Raw genomic sequence first — 19,923 nt, forward strand, 5'->3', positions numbered from 1 at the left:
TCGCGATACTTTGCTCTTCCACGGGATAGTCTGTGTCTATCATCAACTGTCCGTTAGTTCAGTTCTTTGAACACCTTCGTGATATTCTCCTATGGGTCAAACAAACCTGAGAGCATTTTTTGCTGCCCTTCTCTGTATATGTTCAATATCCCTTGTTCGTCCTATCTGGTACTGATTGCAATTCCCCAGTATTGTACCAATGAACCGCACGCGCTTTACCTACAAATATGCTTATATGATCGTTCCATTCCATACCCCTACAAATTTATACACAAGTATTTACACGAGTTAACAAATTCCAGCTGTAGTCATCGGACTACGTAGTCTCATTTTGTGTAATGTTGATTTTGTTGATATCGTCCCTGTAGAATATTTGACTATGCTAACAGAGCCTCAACCTCACCTCTGCTTGCACGGCCTCGAACTATAAACGTCCTCGAATGTGTTCCGTAAGTTTTGGAGACAGACGAAAATGGGATGGGACCAAGTCGGGGCTATGTGGAGGTCAATCGATGGCAGTGAACGAACGGCATCGGAGTGCTGCAGACGTCGCAGCGCTCGGCTGTAGTTTGGCGTTGTAATGCTGACCAACTCTTCCAATTCGTGCTTTCAGTTTTCTGAGATGTTTCTCACGCACCGACATAGTTACATCACACACCGCTATGTTACACGGTACAAATCGGAACCCTGTAGCAGCAGAGGGCTGCAGATATGTAGAATAAAGATGTAGAATGTTACTAACGTTTTTTAACTGGAAAGCTTAAGAGTTTTCAAATAAAACATTTGGAGTAATTACTTATCAGCACGCCCTTGTGTTATATGCACAAAACCAAGAAACGGTTTCCGAGCAAAGTATGCTATCCATTTAATTGAACATCTTTATAACGTACATCAGTAGTAAACCTTATGGTGATGGTGAAATTTCGGATTTATATTTACATTGAAAAACGATTAATCTCTGGCCAATACACAATTAAAATGGCAGTAGCCAGGTGGATATTAACTGCAATACCGCCCACATTGCCACGGTAAGTGGAAGAATTTGTTTTCCGACACATGTCGCCATGTAACAGTCGCTCATGGCGATACATTAAAGAGTTCTCTGTCTCCACGTCAGAGAGCCAGTACCCGGCATCACTCTAACGAAATAAAGACGGAAATTCTGTGTGCCACATTTGAAAATGAGTCTGAAAAGGTTACAAAACTAGTTAATGGAATTAAAAATATTTCAAAGAGTGAGTTGTTGCAGTTTTCCATTTTTATATTCAATAGACTAGTCACAGGCTCTAGATCCTCAGTGGATATGCTTAATCGGTTGTGATACTATTTGAATTGTTGAGCGCGTGATGTGTCCCTCCGAGATTAATTTTGCCTGGGCTTTAAGCGACTCACCGGTCAGCATTTACAGAGCTGCCAACTACATCTCGCATATTATTAGGCTCATTTTGAACCGCAGCTAAGGGAAGCGAACGCAGATCGAACGTGCATTCGCAATCATTCCCTCTATTGACTACCATTCGCCTATATTCAACATTTAAGGATTCCTCCGGAAATATTTCAAGTAAACTTTCTCTGGATATTTTACGTTTGTTTCCAAGCGCCTGCCAGTTCAATTTCATCAGAAACTCTGTGACACTCTCCAACGGGTCAAACAAACCTGTGACCATTCGTACTGCCCTTCTTTGTATACATTCAGTATCGCCTGGCAGTCGTATCTGATTATGATCCAAGAATCTCTAGCAATATTGGGGGATGGGTCACACGAGTGATTTCTAAGCAATTTCTTTTGTACACATATTGTGTTTTCCTAGAATTCCACCAACGAATGGCAGCCTGCCACCATCTTTCCCTAAGACTGCGTCTATGTGACGGTTCAATTTCAAATCTCTAGAAATTTTTACACCTAGGTATTCGTGTGAGTTGAGCGATTGAGAATTTTACTCGCTGACACTATACCCGTAGGATAGGGTTATTTCGTTTTGTGAACCGAACAATTTTACATTTCGGGAACATTTGAACCAAGTTGTCATGCTATGCACTACAGTGATATCTTATCAGAGCGTAGCTTCTTTCAGATAGTACTTCATTACAGACAACTGCATAATTTGCGGAAAGTGTGAAGTTTCAAATAGACCGCGTAACAACCACCCCCTTCTCCCCTCCAAATTGCTATCTGAAGACTGGAAGTCCCATATGTAAACCACCTTCAGAAGTTCGTTTACTTTCCGTATCAGTTAATGTGTTAAATACTTCACCTGAAGAAGCATAGCCTTTTGCAGTTGAAGACGCTCTGTTTTAAGAGAAGCTAGTTTTTCGAAAACATCTGAATGTTTATGAGCTAGGTGTTGTACAATGCTATAATATTTCAGGTACATTCAGCGATATATGTGGATACTGTCAGACAAATGAGTAGTAAAGAAGTAATAAACTCAAAATTCATGCCTAATGCTGACGCCTTACTGCATGAGCAGCTAAAATGTAGGAGTGATAAAAGTCTTTTTTCCATTCATCATTCTGTCAGGGATGTCAGCGGGAAAAAAAGTTTCGGAAATTTTCGAAATTGTGTGAAGTTTGTTGGAAGTCACCAAGTGCTGCCATTCAGAAATGCACGGTTAATATAATCTGGATAATTTTCGCGCCATGAAATTATGCTGTCATAGGCGTGTACGCAGTTTCTAACTTTTAACGCCCGACTTATTGCGTTAAACCTATGCCTTTAAATGAGGGACGGAAGGAGGATTGTATTTAATGTGCCATCGATGTTGAGGTCATCAGAGACGCAGCAGGAAATGACACTGCGTCAAGGAAGGGTAAAAGAAGTCCGACGTGTCCTTTTAAAGGAATCATCCCGTCATTTACTTGGAGTGATTTAGGAAAATCACGGAAAACATAAATCAGGGTGGCCGGACGCGGATTTAGACCGTCGTCCTCCCCAATGGGAGTCTGGTAGCTAGCGTTTCTGCTCTGGAACATGGGATTCCGGGTTCGATTCCAGCCGGGTTGAGGACTTTCTTCGCCTGAGGACTAGGTGTGTGTGTTGTCCTTATCATTTCGTCATCATTCGTGAAGGTGACGAGATTGGACTGTGTAAAGATTAGGGCTTTGAACAGGCGCTGATAACCGCGCAGTTGAGCACCCAACAAACCAATCTTCATCATCATCATGATCATCATCATCGTACCATGTACTAACCACTGCGCCAGCCCGCTCGGTATACTTTTAAAAGAGTGGATTATGTCAGCATTTTTACTATTTACATTGACTTCATTCTTCATAAATGAAAGCATGAACTACGAGAAGACAAAGGAATTGGGATAACGAATGAGAAATATCTGATTGTGCTTCTGTTTGTATATGACATGATTCAAGTGAATGAAATGACCTGCAAAGATCTGCATACTACCTGAACGAAATATGCAACGAATGCAACTTTAAAATTTCTAGATTAAAACTAGTTTTGGATAATTTTGCTTTAGAACAGGTCTCTTAATCTTTCATTTAGGCTACGCTGTAAGATCTGATTTTTACTCTGATACTGAAAATAAATTTCACAAATTCTAAGCTGTCTGTGGCACCATTATCAGAACATTGGGCAATAAAGTACAAAAAGAGATTGTCCCGAAATTCTGTAAAGTGGTCGCGGTTCCTGTGTTACGCTATGAAAGCGAAAACATGGTTAAAACAAAAAAAATTCAGACGGCAGTGATGAGGTTTCTAAGAAATTCGAAGGGCTGCAGAGCAAGAAATGATTAGGAATGAAGATACTAGAGAAAAATGAGAAAAATTAAGTATTTTCAACAGAAACTAAAAAATTCCAAAATATCGTGAAGACTGGTGAGAATGCTAAGTCCCAGACTTCCCCAAAATATTCTGAACTACAAGCGGAATGGGAGACGTGATATTGAAAGGCCTTGGACGTGGGAGCAATTTCGTTTGAGAGACTATCCCGCGTGGCGACTACTGAAGTACTTATACAATTCTTAAGTTATACACCAAAATAAGTAAGTTTTAATGTAGTTTACGTTCACCGATGTAAAAAAAAAAAAAAACATTTCTTGCTTTCTAAAGTGGGCTATGTTCTTTCTTAGGGTTCAAACTGTCTCCATGCCAAATTTGAACAATATCTGTTAAGCGCTTTAGTCTCGAAAACGAAACAGACCGTGTTACAAAGAAGAAAAACAACTGAGAGAAAGAAGCGGCGTCACTTTCTGCAGGACGCGCCCATCATTTTGCAGGACAATATTCGGCACGCTTGGTGCAAGTCGTGATGATTTGTTCGCTATGTGGGGCTGGAAAGAGCCGCACCACTCACCACACACCCCGGACTTATGCCCTCGCGATCTCAGCTTGATTCCTAACGTGAAGGACGAGCTCTGGGGTATTCGGTTCGGAGCTGTTATGGAGATTCGTCGGACAATAGACCGCTCCATTCGAACTACCTATACAACTGGCGTAGCTACAGGTATCTTGCTCTTTTGACATTACTGGCGACGGCCTATATACGAGAGCTGCTCAAAAAATATCCAATCTCTAGTAACTGTTGAAATCAACAATGGTATCAGGGCGTGCGTGCGCTCATGTTTTCAGGCATACATAGCACACATACCTGATTTTCTCCACTACTCCGGAACACTTGCAAGTGGTACACGTCGGATTTAGTAATGTCAGCAAAATGACGCCAATGCATGACATTTGGCTTCAAGCTCGGCGATTCTCAAGTTGAAACCATCATGTGATTGAGGACGAAGTAATGGGTAATACACGGCTAAAGGAGTGGTACAACCGTTTCGAAGGCGGCCACTAATCAATGAAGACAGAAGCCAGTTAATGTACGCCCTCAATATCCGCATATCAGGTCGTTACTGACCCCGAAAGATCCCTAATGAAGCAGAAAAGACGAATCACAACCAGAGTAGTTGCAGTCTAATCTAAAAGCCGTAAATTCAACTAAATACATAGGTATTACAATCACGAACAAGTTAAACTGGAAGGAACACATCGAAAATGTTGTGGAGAAGGCTAACCAAAGACTGCGTTTTATTGGCAAGACACTTAGAAAACGTAACAGACCTACAAAGGAGCCTGCCTACACTACGCTTGTCCGTCCTCTTTTAGAATAGTGCTGGGAGATGTGGGATCCTTACCAGATAGGACTGACGGAGTACATCGAAAAAGTTCAAAGAAAGGCACCATGTTTTCTATTATCGCGAAATATGCGAGAGAGTGTCACAGAAATGATACAGGATTTGGGCTGGACATAATTAAAAGAAAAGCGTTTTTCGTTGCGACGGAATCTTCTCACGAAATTCCAATCACCAACTTTTTCCTCCGAGTGCGAAAATATTTTGTTCACACCGATCTACGTAGGGTGGAACGATCACCACGATAAAATAAGGGAAATCAGAGCTTACGGAAAGATACAGGTGCTCATTCTTTCCGGGTGCTATACGAGATTGGAATAAGAGAGACTTGTGAAGGTGGTTCGATGAACCATCTGCCAGGCACTTAAATGTGATTGGCAGAGTATCCATGTAGATGTAAGTATAGATGTTCACATTATTTTTCCTATCCCCTGTATGTGCATATCGCTTCCCACGAACTTTGTTACCTCAATGTCGATATCTGCACCATTTTCGAAATATGTAAGCTTACTTATATTATCTGTAATGTTAATATACAACATGAAAGGTAAGGCTCCCAACACACTTCTCTGTGGCACACGTGGCTACTTTTACACGTACAGATGAACCTCCTTTCAAGATGAGATGCTGTGTCCTCCCTACAAAAATATTTTACTGGCTGTACTTTATACGATACAGGCAAACGCTCAACTACAATTGCTGTTAACTGTGCGGTAACTTGTAGCGTATCAGAAGCGGTTTAGGAAAATTGTTTCAAATGAGTATACGCACTCGTATTTCGGCAGGTGCACAGTTTTGCCTTTCAATTTTCGCACGTTTCCCAGATACTTTTTCGAAAATGTCGAGCAAAACAAATCGAAATGTTTATTACATCATGAAACAATGAAGAAGCAAATGCGGGTTTGTTCGCAAACCCGAAGCAACGTCTGGTGCAATAGTCATGGGTTTTAATAAAGTAGCTGTCGATAGTTTTTCTTTTCGTTGCTAACAAATGTAACTGGCAAACACATACTAATGACTTCTCAAATATCTAATTGTGATGGAATAGGCGTTTCGGTTAATCCTAAAAACCAATCGAAGATCGCAGCTTGCAAGGGGAAACGTCAAGTAGGATCGTTAACATCTGCAGAAAGGGGCGAAACAGTAACCAGCCTCATTATTACGTCAGCAAGCGGAGCTCACATGCCTCAAACTTATTTTTCCACGAAAGAAGAAGCAGAAAAAAATTTAGTTAGGACTGGCAGAAAGAGGTTGCGCTGAGGTCCACAGCACCGCATGGATGGCCACAAAATCATTCCTTGTATGGTTTCGAAAATTTGTGGAATTTTCTACGGCATAAAAGGACTTTCCAGTCCTCCTTATATTAGATGGCCACTCAGCACATACTACATACATTGACGTTATGAACTATGCGAGGGAGAGTTGCGTTTCGTTGCTATCTTTACCACCACATTGCTCTCACAGACTTCAGCCGCTTGATGTTTCTTTTATGAAGCCTTTAAGCCTTCGTTACAGTGATGAGCTTCGAAAATGGCTACGAAGCCATGCAGGGAAAGTCGTAACTATCTTTCAAATTTCAACGCTTTTTGGTTCAGCTTTCGTCTAAAATGCAACAATGAAAACAGCTATTAATTGTTTCGAAGCTAATGGAATATGGCCCACGGACCCATCCATATTCACCGATGCAGACTTCCTTCCGGCAGACACATTTGACATCAAACAAAATAGGTCGTCAGATAAAGAGGTTATCATATCTGAACAATTGGAATTGCCTCCACCTAGCACACCAGCTAAAAAAGACGACGCCAACGGGCTGGATAATCAAGCGGGCGAGGTTTCAGCGAATTGTAACAATGAACTGCCGCCTAAGAATGACAAAGTTATTGAGGCTAATTGTTCTAATCCTTGATGCTCTTGGATGACAACTGACAACACCTCATTTCATATTTCACTACAAATTCTGATGCCCGTGCAAAAGTTAACGAAAGCAAGAAAAGAGCGAAACTGAAGATGGGGAAGTCTGTTGTTTTAACTGATTCGCCGTACAAAAAAAGAGTTAGAAGCCATTATTAAGGAAAAATAGAAGAAGAACTTTGCCAAAGAAGAAAGTGCAAAGAAAAAACTATTTGCAAAAGAGAATAAAATTAAGAAAAAAAAGAAAGGGCCTGAAGATAAATGGAAAAAAGGACAGAATGCAATACTAAGGAGAGTGATTATGAGAAAAGTTCCGACTGTGAATGTTTATATTGTCGTGGGTTTTATTCAAAATCAGTTGAAGGTTGGGTCGCTTGTTCCACGTGCAAAAAATGGACACACGATTCTCGTGCAGGAACAGATAGAGAAGATGATGAGTCTTTCCTCGTGTGTGAATTTTGTAAACAGCCTTAAGAAAAGGATACAATACATGAAAGCTGTAGTTTGACATTAATATTCACTTTAAACTAAATAAATACCGAGCAAGCCAATATTTTCTGCATTTCCGATAATTTTATACGGTTTTGTAATCACTTGTACTTACCACCCCATTCTGCCGCGTGCACAGGGCAGAATGGGGCAAATGAAATACATTTCTGTTTTTGAATGAAAAATAATGTTGTTTTATTTTATGGCAATGTTCTTGTATTTTTGTGATTAATACATCATAAGGTGTTCATATAAAAATTGGTAACTCTCTTATTTATCACTTTTGTACATTTAATCAAAGTTTTCAATTTTGTACCCCATTCTACCCCAGTTTCCCGTATGTGTCGGATAAGAAAGATAAAAATACAATCGCTACTCGTTTCTTTAACGACAATTTAAGCTGTGCTCTCGGGTTCCTCCCATCGTTCATCACGATATATTACGAAAAAAATCATAGTTAACGATCATTATAAATTGCTCTAGAAACGAAGGCAATCACAGTTAACATTTAATAAGGCGACTGGTATCCTTCGAAACGCTAACTAATGACCGTCATGCTAAACGTCATGGGTCAAAGTGGACGGGTGGAATCGAAATACGCCCTTTGCCCACGATCGTTACTTTCTGTCGAGTTGTGCCATTAATTTCTCTGCTCCCTAATCTGTTTTCGTATCTCCCAATCAGCTATTCGATATAAACTTTTTTAGCATTCTTCTACACCACCACATTTCGAAAGTTTCTAGCCGTCTCCTGTTTGGAGAACTAGGCATATTAACTACTGATTCGCAATAAGAACTAGACATATTAACTACTGATTCGCAATATATTTATTCCGAAGGGCAGAAGGTACCTCGAAAACAATGAAAATAATTTTTTTATTGGTGATTGTACCAGTTTGAGTTACACTTAGTGCGAATATAAAAGTATTTTAGTCCAAATCCTTATTTGAAGGTCCTAAATGTCGGTTTAAATGGCAGCTTGCTATGTAAAGCATGCCCACTTGTTTCTTTGTGACAGCTCTTCGTTGAGATGATAAGCCTAGGGACATTTTTTCCCGTTGCTTTGAGCTTTCACCTATTGAATACATTTTTTCTTGTCTCGTAGTCAGTTGTTTGCTACAGTAATAGCGTGTCATGGGTGTTTTTCGTTTCTGAACAAAACAAATGCCAAGATCTACCCACAAAGTTTTCGAGAGAAGTTCTAGAAGACTTGCAAGAAATAAAATAGTGAGTATCATGAAACAAATGTTTTGTTTTTGTACGGCATGCGTACTATTGCAAAGGAACGAAAAGCTTTACGAGAGATGTAAAAAATTAAAAAAAAAAACTTTACAGTGCGCTGCTTGCAATAAACAGGAGAGGAATCTATGACACATGCAGTGAAAGAAACTATGAATTTAAATGAATGCATGTACGTCGCTAAGTGCAATACAACTTTAAATTTTCCGTAACTTTTCTAACTAAATGTACCTTTCCTCTCAAACCATTTATCCTAGAACCATGGAATTCTAACGGTCAGTTGTCTTACTGGAGGGCATGAAGAGTCGACGGGCATGAAAGGGAAGCAGTAGTGGGGAAGGGAGTGAGACAGGATTGTAGTCTATCCCCGATGTTATTCAATCTGTTTATTGAGCAAGCAGTAAAGGAAACAAAAGAAAAATTCGGAGTAGGAATTAAAATCCATGGAGAAGCTTTATTATAAAGAACACTGTTGCCTTTTTATTTTTGAAATTTGCCCATAAAACTTGTCTTTCTAAATTTTTCCTAAAATTTCACTATTAATATATTATTCATGAAAAATAGTCAGCTTGTTGGAAAATAGTGGAAATGCATGTAGGAAATGTTTTATGTTTTACCGTTAATATAACACAGCTTGAGATAAGGGACGTGGAAATAGATCAATTTAACATGGCGGAGATAGAAGATACCTTCTCCCCTTGAAATTTGTCTTTAAAAACAAATGGATATTTTCAAATCAACAGCTCATTTCAAGCAGTCATTACTAGAAACATGTATAATCTCCACAAAATTTTGGAAGCTAATTACTTTGGTGCAAGAAAGTCTCCATCATTCAGGAAAACGAATTTTCAATAACTTGGCAGCAGCCATAAAAAGCTTTACTACTGACAAATTTCAGTTTAAGAGGAGCCTAAAGGATTTATTAAACCATCTTCTCCGACACTATTAATGAATTGAATTTTTTTAGGAGAACTAGGGCGCGCGTGATTGTGAGTGAGTGAGTGAGAGAGAGAGAGAGAGAGAGAGAGAGAGAGGCGGGGGGGGGGGGGGGGGGTGTCAACTAATGCGAGTGCAATCACAATTATGTCAAAATTTTCATTCCTCATTCCATGCCCATGATCAGTCTACTTGCGATCTGTGGAAGGTAAATTAGCATATTAGTTTCCCACTGAGTATCTCCTCATTATGGATCAATTGCAACGGAAAGTACATATAATATAATCTGACCCTCTTGTCTGTCCCAAATCTGTTGAAGGTTACACATGAGACAGGTGCCTTCATATTTTTGTTGTTGTAGTCTTCAGTCCAGAGACTGGTTTGATGCAGCTCTCCATGCTACTGTATCATGTGCAAGCTTCATCTCCCAATGCCCACTGCAACCTACATCCTTCTGAATCTGCTTAGTGTATTCATCTCCTTCCTCGATTTTTAACCTCCACGTTGCCCTCCAATATTAAATTGATGCCTCATAACGTGTCCTACCAACCGACCCCTTCTTCTAGTCAAGTTGTGCCACAAACTCCTCTTCTCCCCAATACTATTCAATACCTCGTCATTAGTTATATGATCTATCTATCTGATCTTCAGCATTCTTCTGTAGCACCATATTTCTAAAGCCTCTATTCTCTTCTTTATCGTCCATGATTCACTTCCATACTTGGCTACAGTCCATACAAATACTCGGATAAAAGACTTCCTGATACCTAAAGCTATACTTGACGTTAACAAATTTTTGTTCTTCAGAAACACTTTCCTTGCCATTGCCAGCCTACAATTTATATCCTCTCTACTTCGACCATCATCAGTTATTTTGCTCCCCAAATAGCAAAACTCATTTACTACTTCAAGTGTCTCATTTCCTAATCTAATACTCGCAGCACCACCTGACTTAATTCGACTACATTCCATTATCCTCGTTTTGCTTTTATTGATGCTCATATCATCCTTTCAGGACACTCCATTGCGTTCAGCTGCTCTTACAGGTCCTTTGCTGTCTCTGACAGAATTATGTCATCGGCGAACCTCAAGGTTTTAATTTCTTCTTCATTGAATTAAATTCCTACTCCGAATTTTTCTTTTGTTTCCTTTACTGCTTGCTCAATAAACAGATTGAATAACATCGGGGATAGACTACAACCCTGTCTCACTCCCTTCCCAACCACTGCTTCCCTTTCGCGTCCCTCGACTCTTACAACTGCCATCTGGTTTCTGTACAAATTGTAAATAGCCTTTCGCTCCCTCTATTTTACCACCGCCACCTTCAGAATTTGAAAGAGTATTCCAGTCAACATTGTCAAAAGATTTCTCTAAGTCTACAAATGCTAGAAACGTAGGTGTGCGTTTCCTTAATCTAGCTTTTAAGAGAAGTCGTAGGGTCAGTATTGCCTCATGTGTTCCAGTATTTCTACGGTATCCAAACTGGTGTTCCCCAAGATCGGCTTCTACCAGTTTCTCCATTCGTCTGTAAAGAATTGGCGTGAGTATTTTGCACCTGTGACTTACTAAACAAATAGTTCGGTAATTTTCACATCTGTCAACACCCGCTTTCTTTGAGATTGGAATTATTATATCCTTCTTGAAGTCTGACGGTATTTCGCCTGTCTCATACATCTTGCTCATCAGATGGTAGAGTTTTGTCAGGGCTGGCTCTCCCACGGGTGTCAGTAGTTATAATGGAATGTTGTCTACTCCCGGGGCCTTGTTTCGGCTTAAGTCTTTCAGTGCTCTGTCAAACTCTTCACGCAGTATATCATCTCTCATTTCATCTTCATCTACGTCCTCTTCCATTTCCATTATACTGTCCTCAAGTACACTGCCCTTGTATAGATCCTCTATATACTCCTTCCACCTTTCTGCTTTACCTTCTTTGCTTATAGCAGGGTTTCCATCTGAGCTCTTGATATGCATACAAGTGGATCTCTTTTCTCCAAAGGTTTTTTTATTTACTTATTGTTCCGTGGGACCAAATTAAGGAGAAATCTTCATGGTCATGGAACGAGTCAATATATGAAATTATAACACGATAGTAGAAACAGCTAAAATGAAATATAAAAACATAATCAGGCAACAAGTCGTAAGTATAAATAAAGAAAATCAACAATGTAACACTGGAATTAGCTTAATTTTTTAGCTCTTCCAGGAGCTCCTCGACAGAATAGAAGGAGTGAGCCATGAGGAAACTCTTCGGTTTAGACTTAAAAGATTTTGGGCTCCTGCTAAGATTTTTGAATTCTTGTGGTAGCTTATTGAAAATAGATGCAGCAGAATACTGCACTCCTTTCTGCACAAGAGTCAAGGAAGTGCATTCCACATACAGATTTGATTTCTGCCTAGTATTAACTGAGTGAAAGCTGCTAACTGTTGGGAATCGCCTAATATTGCTAACAACAAACGACATTAAAGAAAATATATGCTGTGAGGGCAATGTCAGAAATCCCAGACTATTGAATAGGGGCCGACAAGAGGTTCTCGAACTACATATAGCTCGAACAGCCCGTTTTTGAGCCAAAAATACCTTTTGAATCAGAAGAATTACCCCAAAAAAATAATACCATACGACATACACGTATGAAAATATACAAAGTAGACTATTTTTCGTGTTGAACTGTCACTTATTTCAGATACTGTTCTAATGGTAAATAAAGCAGCATTTAGTTTCTGAACGAGATCCTGGACATGGGCTTTCCACAACAGATTACTATCTATCCGAACGCCTAGGAACTTGAACTGTTCCGTCTCGCTTATATTATGCCCATTCTGTCTGATCAAAATATCGGTCCTTGTTGAATTGTGAGTTAGAAACTGTAAAAACTGTGTCTTACTGTGATTTAGCATCAAATTGTTTTCCACAAGCCACGAACTTATTTCATGAACTACATTATTTGATACTGTTTCAATATTACAAGATCCTTCACTGCCAAACTGGTGTCATCAGCAAACATATTTTTGAATCACCTGTAATACTAGAAGGCATATCATTTATATAAATAAGAAACAGCAGTGGCCCCAGCACCGACCCTTGGGGAATGCCCCACTTAACAGAGCCCCATTGCGACTGAACATCACTACCACTCTCAATATTGCGGAGAATTACCTTCTGCTTTCTGTTCTTAAAGTAAGAGGAAAACCAATTCTATGCTACTCCCCTTACTCCATAATGGTCCAACTTCTGGAGTAATATTTTGTGGTCAACACTGTCAAAACCTTTCTTTAAATCAAAGAAAACACCTAGCGTTCGCAACCTTTTATTTAATCCGTCCAAAACCTCACAGAGAAAAGAGAATATGGCATTTTCAGTTGTTAAATCATTTCTTAAACCAAACTGTACATTTGACAGCAAATTATGTGAATTTAAATGCTCCAGTAACCTTATATATACAACCTTCTCGATAACTTTATCAAACACCGATGGCATGGAAATAGCTCTACAGTTGTCAACATTATCCCTGTCTACCTTTTTATAAAGTGGCTTCACTAGAGTGTACTTTAATCGGTCAGGAAACCGACCACTACTAAAGGAAAAGTTACAGATATGGCTAAGTACTGGGCTAACATACACAGAACAATACTTCAGTATTCTGCTAGATACCCCGCCATATCCATGAGAGTTCTTGGTCTTTAGTGATTTACTTATTAAGTCAATCTCCGTCGACCTGTCTCTGCAGACCAGCCACTTCCTTTACGACTGACCATATGGTTTTAATTTTATCCTGAGACTTAGCTATTTATCTGCATACCACTTACTTTTTGCCTTCCTAATAACATTTTTAAGCACCTTACATTACTGTTTGTAATGGGCTGCTGCATTTAGATTTTGACTGTTTCTAACGTTTTGATATAATTGCCACTTTGTTCTATAAGATATTCTTATCCCTATAGACAGCCACCCAGGCTGCCTGTTTGTGCTAGTACCCTGTTTTGAACGTTCTAACGGAAAGCAACTTTCAAAGAGAACGAGAAAAGTCTTGAGAAAAGCACTATATTTATCGTCTACTGTCTCAGCGCTATAAACATCTTGCCACTCTTGTTCCTTGATAAGGTTTACAAAGGTCTCTGCAGCAACTGGATCAGCTTTCCTACACAGTTGATAACTATATTTATCATATGTTGCAGCACAAAAATCTTTTAGAGTTATAATTTGTGCATCATGATCTGAAAGGCCATTCACCTTTTTGCTAACAATGTCCTTCTAGTAATGAGGAATGAACAAAAATGTTGTCTATGGTTGTTCTACTATTCCCTTGCACTCTCGTTGGAAAGAACAAGGATTGCATAAGGTTATATGAATTAAGGAGGTCTACCGGCATCCGTTTCCTTGCAGAATCACTTACACAATTAATATTGAAGTCACCACATATAACTAACTTTTTGTATTTCCTATAAAGTGAACCTCCTCTAACTTTAGCAAAATGTTGTGAAATCGGCGTCTGGTGATCTATAAATAACAACAATTAGAAGTTTAGCTCCATTAAATTTAACCACACCTACACAACATTCAAACACCTTTTCAGTGAAGTACTTTGAAACATCAATTGACTCTAATGGGATGCCGTTTTCCACATACATGGCTACTCCCCCACACTGCAAACAGCTCCTAGAAAAGCTGCCAGCCAACCTGTATCCGGGTAAAGGAAGCCTCTGAATTACCTCCTTAATGAAGAAGTGTTCAGATATACCAATAATTTCTTAGTCAACATCTATAAGCGGTTCACTAACTTTATCTCTAATCCTTGTACATTTTGATGAAATATACTAATTCCCTCATTACTCGGATGCCTAAGCTTTGTCAAAAGTGGTTCTTTTGTTAGAGAGAATTCCCTTAAGCAGGAATACCTATCAGCTGACTTCAATCTAAAAAAGTTGCAGCTCTAACACCCACTATTGCAGGAATTTTCCCATGAGTTCTCCCACCACACCGACCTATGCTGTTACTTTAATTTTCCTGTAGGCAGTATCTATCTTACCCCTAGTGATATGCGCCTCTACATCCTTACATTTGTCCTCTAGCCATCCATGCTTAGCCATTTGCACTTCCTGCCGATCTCATTTTTGAGACGTTTGTATTTCTTTTTGCCTGCTTCATTCACTGCATTTTTGTCATTTCTCCTTCATCAGTTAAATTCAATATATCTTCTGTTACTCAAGGATTTCTACTAGCGCTCGTCTTTTTACCTACTTGATCCTCTGCTGCCTTCACTATTTCATGCCTCAAAGCTACCCATTCTTCTTCTACTGTATTACTTTCCCCCATTCCTGTCAATCGTTCCCTAATGCTCTTCCTGAAACACTCTACAACTTCTGATTCTGTCAGTTCAACCAGGTCCCATCTCCTTAAATTCCCACCTTTTTCCAGTTTCTTCAGTTTTAATCTACAGTTCATAACCAATAGATTGTGATCAGAGTCCACATTTTCCCCTGGAAATGTCTTACAATTTAATACCTGGTTCCTAAATCTCTGTCTTACCATTATATAATCCATCTAAAATCTTGCAGTATCTCCAGGTCTCTTACATGTTTACAACCTTCTTTCATGATTCTTGGACCAAGTGTTAGCTATGATTAAGTTATGCTCTGGACAAAAACCTACCAGGAGGCTTCTTCTCATTTCTTACCCCCATTCCATATTCACCTACTACGCTTCCTCTTCTTCCTTTTTCTACTATCGAATTCCAGTCACCCATTACTATTAAATTTTCATCTCCCTCCACTATGTGAATAATTTCTTTTATCTTATCACACATTTCATCAATTTCTTCATCTGCGGACTACTTGTACTACTGTGGTGGGCTTGGGCTTCGTGTCTATCTTGGCCACAATAACGCGTTCACTATGCTGCTTGTAGTAGCTAACCCGCAATCCTATTTTTCTTATTCATCATTAGACATACTCATGCGTTGGCTTCATATTAGACTTCCTAATACTTATATCTATATTCGATGCTAACAATGACGCCGGTGGATAGACTACCATGAAATAACTGACCGTCGAGAAAGTCACGAATATAACCGACAAGCTAATGGGCCCTTCGCAGGAAAAGGTTTTTCGCCGCAAAAAGCGGAAAACTGGAATCCAGCAAATGAGTAAAAAATATGTATTCACTGACAGTAAATTAGTATACGTACATAACGTACACCACAGTAGTCTGGGATTGCTCTATTACGTAATAGTTTTTGTCTTTGTATCTTGCGGCTTTAGTTATTTTTAATTAAAAGAGATTTTAGAAGGACCGAAAGAACATTTTGGACTGCGCTACAGATCGTTTTGTTAGCACAGTCTTGACTTCGTAATCACTTTCTTTGACTTCGGCAACTCTCAACCAAAATCTCCAACCTAACCGAGACAATGCGCTACGATACAGCCGAGATCATGACAAGAGAATGGGCTACATTACACTTGAAGTAATTTTATATAGATACGGATCTCCATGACCTGTGTACGTCTAATATAAAAGATCTCCGAACCACTCTCCTCAAATAGATCGCAATCTTCACTTGACCTTTAACTGTTACTATTTCAGAATTAAAAACCGAATTCAAAGAAAACTTGGCTACCAGACACAAAACTAGAAAAATAAAAATAATAAAAGTGAGAACGTGAAACAGGTTAGCAATAACCATAAACAGGAGATTCTACAGGAAATAAAAGTGAGAAAGGAAATTATTAATATTATCGACCGTTTAGGAACTGTAGGCTACGAAAGGGATGAAATCATTTATCGAATAATTGGTGGGAGAGTTAGTGTATTTTAAGATTAAATCCAAACAAGAATTAGAGAAAAATATATCGAAGCTAGGCCGATATTACGAAAAATTGCTAAATCTCGAGACAAATTGTGTCCTGTATTAGATGAAGAGTTTGTGCCCGTAGTACGGATAAAACAGTATCTGCAGCATCAACAGAAACTTCGGACATGTGTTTCATATTTCATCCAAGCCTGCAGGCTATAAATACTTAAACAAAATACCACTATAGGGAAATTACCTACGAAGAAGTTCTTGGTAAAGAAACACAGGACACAAATACGTGTGTAGGCTTAATATGCACTACAACTGTGTTTAAAAATCACTATACTAGCTTTGGACTAACGACGACCGAATATCAATATAACCTGTACGCTTTCCAAAGCTGTTATCCATGAAAAAGCTAGACGGCGTATCGTGAACAAATTACAATTGAACACCGAAACAATGAAATTAGCTGACAATGGGCACTGACTTTAGTCAATGGGCACTGTTGAAAATTTGTGCCAGACCAGGATTAGCACCCGAGTCCACTGGTTACTAGGGAGAGGCAATGATCATTGTGTCCGAATTACGCAGTGGACAACCTAATTGCACCAACTGCCCGAGCATGCCGTTCATCAGATCCAAATCCTCAATTTCTCCATAGACTGCTAATGCAGTGCTCCTTGAACATTATCCTCCTCGCCTTAATTATACAGTATATGGCAAAAAAAAAAAATAAAAAAACTGACACCGAATATATACAAACTTGGCCTTACGAACATTGCAGACACATGTCGCACTTCAAAGAATTGACCGTTGCATTGTTTACTATAGACCACGAATAGAGTAACGCAAATAAAAGCTCAGCGTCTATTGAGATCATGATTCAGAATTAAAAAAACTCTAATAAGTCGCCTGCATATTACAGTTGATGCCGAAAGAGGAGAACCACTATTTTCCCACAAACGGAAATATAGTTAAAATTACGCTTCTATTTCGGCTAGTTTCGGCGCTTACTAAAAATTGTACTGAAAGTTAGGGTCAACAGAAGCGTCCGATCTTACCCGTCGGCTTTGACCCGTGACGTAAGCGTGTTGTGGTGTGTGACGTCATTACGGCGCGGAGTTTGATTTGCGATTGTGGCGTGTTTGTAGATGTCTTGTTTTTGTTTGTCGTGCTCTCTGGTGGTGTGTTCATGGTTTTCGTTTGTTTCGTTTGTTTCGTGTGGTGGGGTCAGTTTTCTGTTGCTCAGGTGTTGGATTTGAAGCGGAATTTCTATTAGTGAGTTAATGGTTAATTTAATGCTCATTGCTGTACGTCGGGTGAGTTTGTTATTGAGTGTATTTGGTTGTGGTTTTTTGTTCAGGAATGGATATGAAAGACCGCCTTAACAGTGTTCGGTTGAGGGCGATGATGGGGGAGACAGCTTTAGAGCTGATTAAATTTCTTCAGCTATTTAGCTTAATTGCCGAGGTCGTGAAGTGCGGTGTGTGCCGTGAACCTATGAAATTGGTGAAAGTTCCGGACTCTCGGACCAGGGACGGATACATGTGGTGTTGCCGGAAAGATGGCGTATGGCGTTCTGTAAGGCGTGGTACCTGGTTCGAGAAGTCTAGATTGGCCATGCGTGAGATTGTGCTTATTACGTATTATTTTTGTTATAGTTGCGGGCAGAGTTTTTGCGCGTTTGAGACTGGTGTGAGTGAGAGGACTGTTTTAGACTGGTATTCCTTTTGTCGTGAGGTGTGTTCCGAATTTATTAAGTACAGGGGTAAGTTGGGTGGGCATGGGGTGCTTGTGGAGGTGGATGAGTCGCAGTTTGCTAAAAGGAAGTATGGGAGGGGGAAGTCTGTGGCTGGTCTTTGGGTGTGGGGGGCTGTTGTTCAGGGGGGTGGGGGTACTGAATGTGTTTTTAGGGTTGTGGAGGGGAGGTCGAAGCCTGAATTAGTGGGGTTAATTGAGGAGTATGTAGAGCCGGGGTCCACAGTAGTTTCAGATGCGTTTTCTTCATATAGTGGGTTGGGTGAGAGGGGATTTAATCATTTAGTAGTGAACCACAGTCTAGAGTTTGAGAATTATGATACTGGGGCTTGCACTAACGCAATTGAGGGGATGTGGGGAGCGGTTAAGTCAGTTCTTGGGAGGGGGAAGAGCGCTCTTCCAACCTTCAGTCTCATTTAGATGAGTACTGTTGGCGGAAGAGTGTCCCAGAGGGCTATTGCATTCTTCGGGTTTTTTTAAGGGCTGTAGGTAAAATGTATAGACCGAAAGTGGTTAGTTAGGGTGGGCTGGGTAGGTGGGTGGGTGGTTTATTTTGTTGTATAGTGTTTGTGTGTTGTATTTTGGAGTTGTGGGGGAGGGGGTTGACGTTTGGGTGGGTTGGGTTTTTATTTTAGTTCAGTATTTTTTCGTTGGTGTGTGTGTGTGTGTTTTTGTATGTGTGTGTGTGTGTGTGTGTGTGCGTGCGTGCGTGTGTGCATTTGTGTGTGATTGTGGTGGCCAATCTAGTTTGTGGAGCTGGAACTTTTTTGAGGTAAGTTCCGTTTTTTTTTTTTGTTATTTATGTATGTTTTGTGTATTGGGTATAGGTTGGAAACATCCGATCTCACGCGTCGGCTTTGACCCGTGACGTAAGGGACCTACACATTGATCTGTAGCGTAGCCCTGAATACGAGGTTAGGTTGGGAGTTTTTTTTTGGAATGCGGCCGCGGCAGCGGCCGCCTATGATTCGAAAATATTGATTTGACACTAATGAACATGTATACGTAATATGAAGCAATTTGATGAACATATTGATCTGTAGCGTAGCCCACTTGAGGTTAGGTTGGGAGTTTTTTTTTTGGAATGCGGCCGCGGCAGCGGCCGCCTATGATTCGAAAATATTGATTTGACACTAATGAACATGTATACGTAATATGAAGCAATTTGATGAACATATTGATCTGTAGCGTAGCCCACTTGAGGTTAGGTTGGGAGTTTTTTTTTGGAATGCGGCCGCGGCAGCGGCCGCCTATGATTCGAAAATATTGATTTGACACTAATGAAGCCTGTGGGGGGATGGGGGGGCACTGCAGACTCCCCCCACCGCATAACGACACATGATGATCAAATTTTGAAAAAAAATGAAAAATTTTTTCCGTACCTGCTAAACTGCATAAGTGCCGATGTATGTAGGTGTAAGGGAAGCTTTCGTTTCTTAGTTTTCTATTGGGGGATGTGATCGGTAGGTTCTGTTGAGCTATATAGGTTAAGGGAAGTGTCCGATTATGGATAGGAATGTGTTTTTTGGTATTTGGTCAGTTTTGTGATGTTGATTTATTTCGTTGTTTTGCGTGGTTTTGAATGGCGGTAGGTGGCTACATTTCTGTATATTTAGTTTCTCCGCACCCAAAAACCCCTAATTTCCCACGCTTGTC

Source organism: Schistocerca serialis, unplaced genomic scaffold, assembly GCF_023864345.2.
Source record: "Schistocerca serialis cubense isolate TAMUIC-IGC-003099 unplaced genomic scaffold, iqSchSeri2.2 HiC_scaffold_1351, whole genome shotgun sequence".
Classification (NCBI taxonomy): domain Eukaryota; kingdom Metazoa; phylum Arthropoda; class Insecta; order Orthoptera; family Acrididae; genus Schistocerca; species Schistocerca serialis.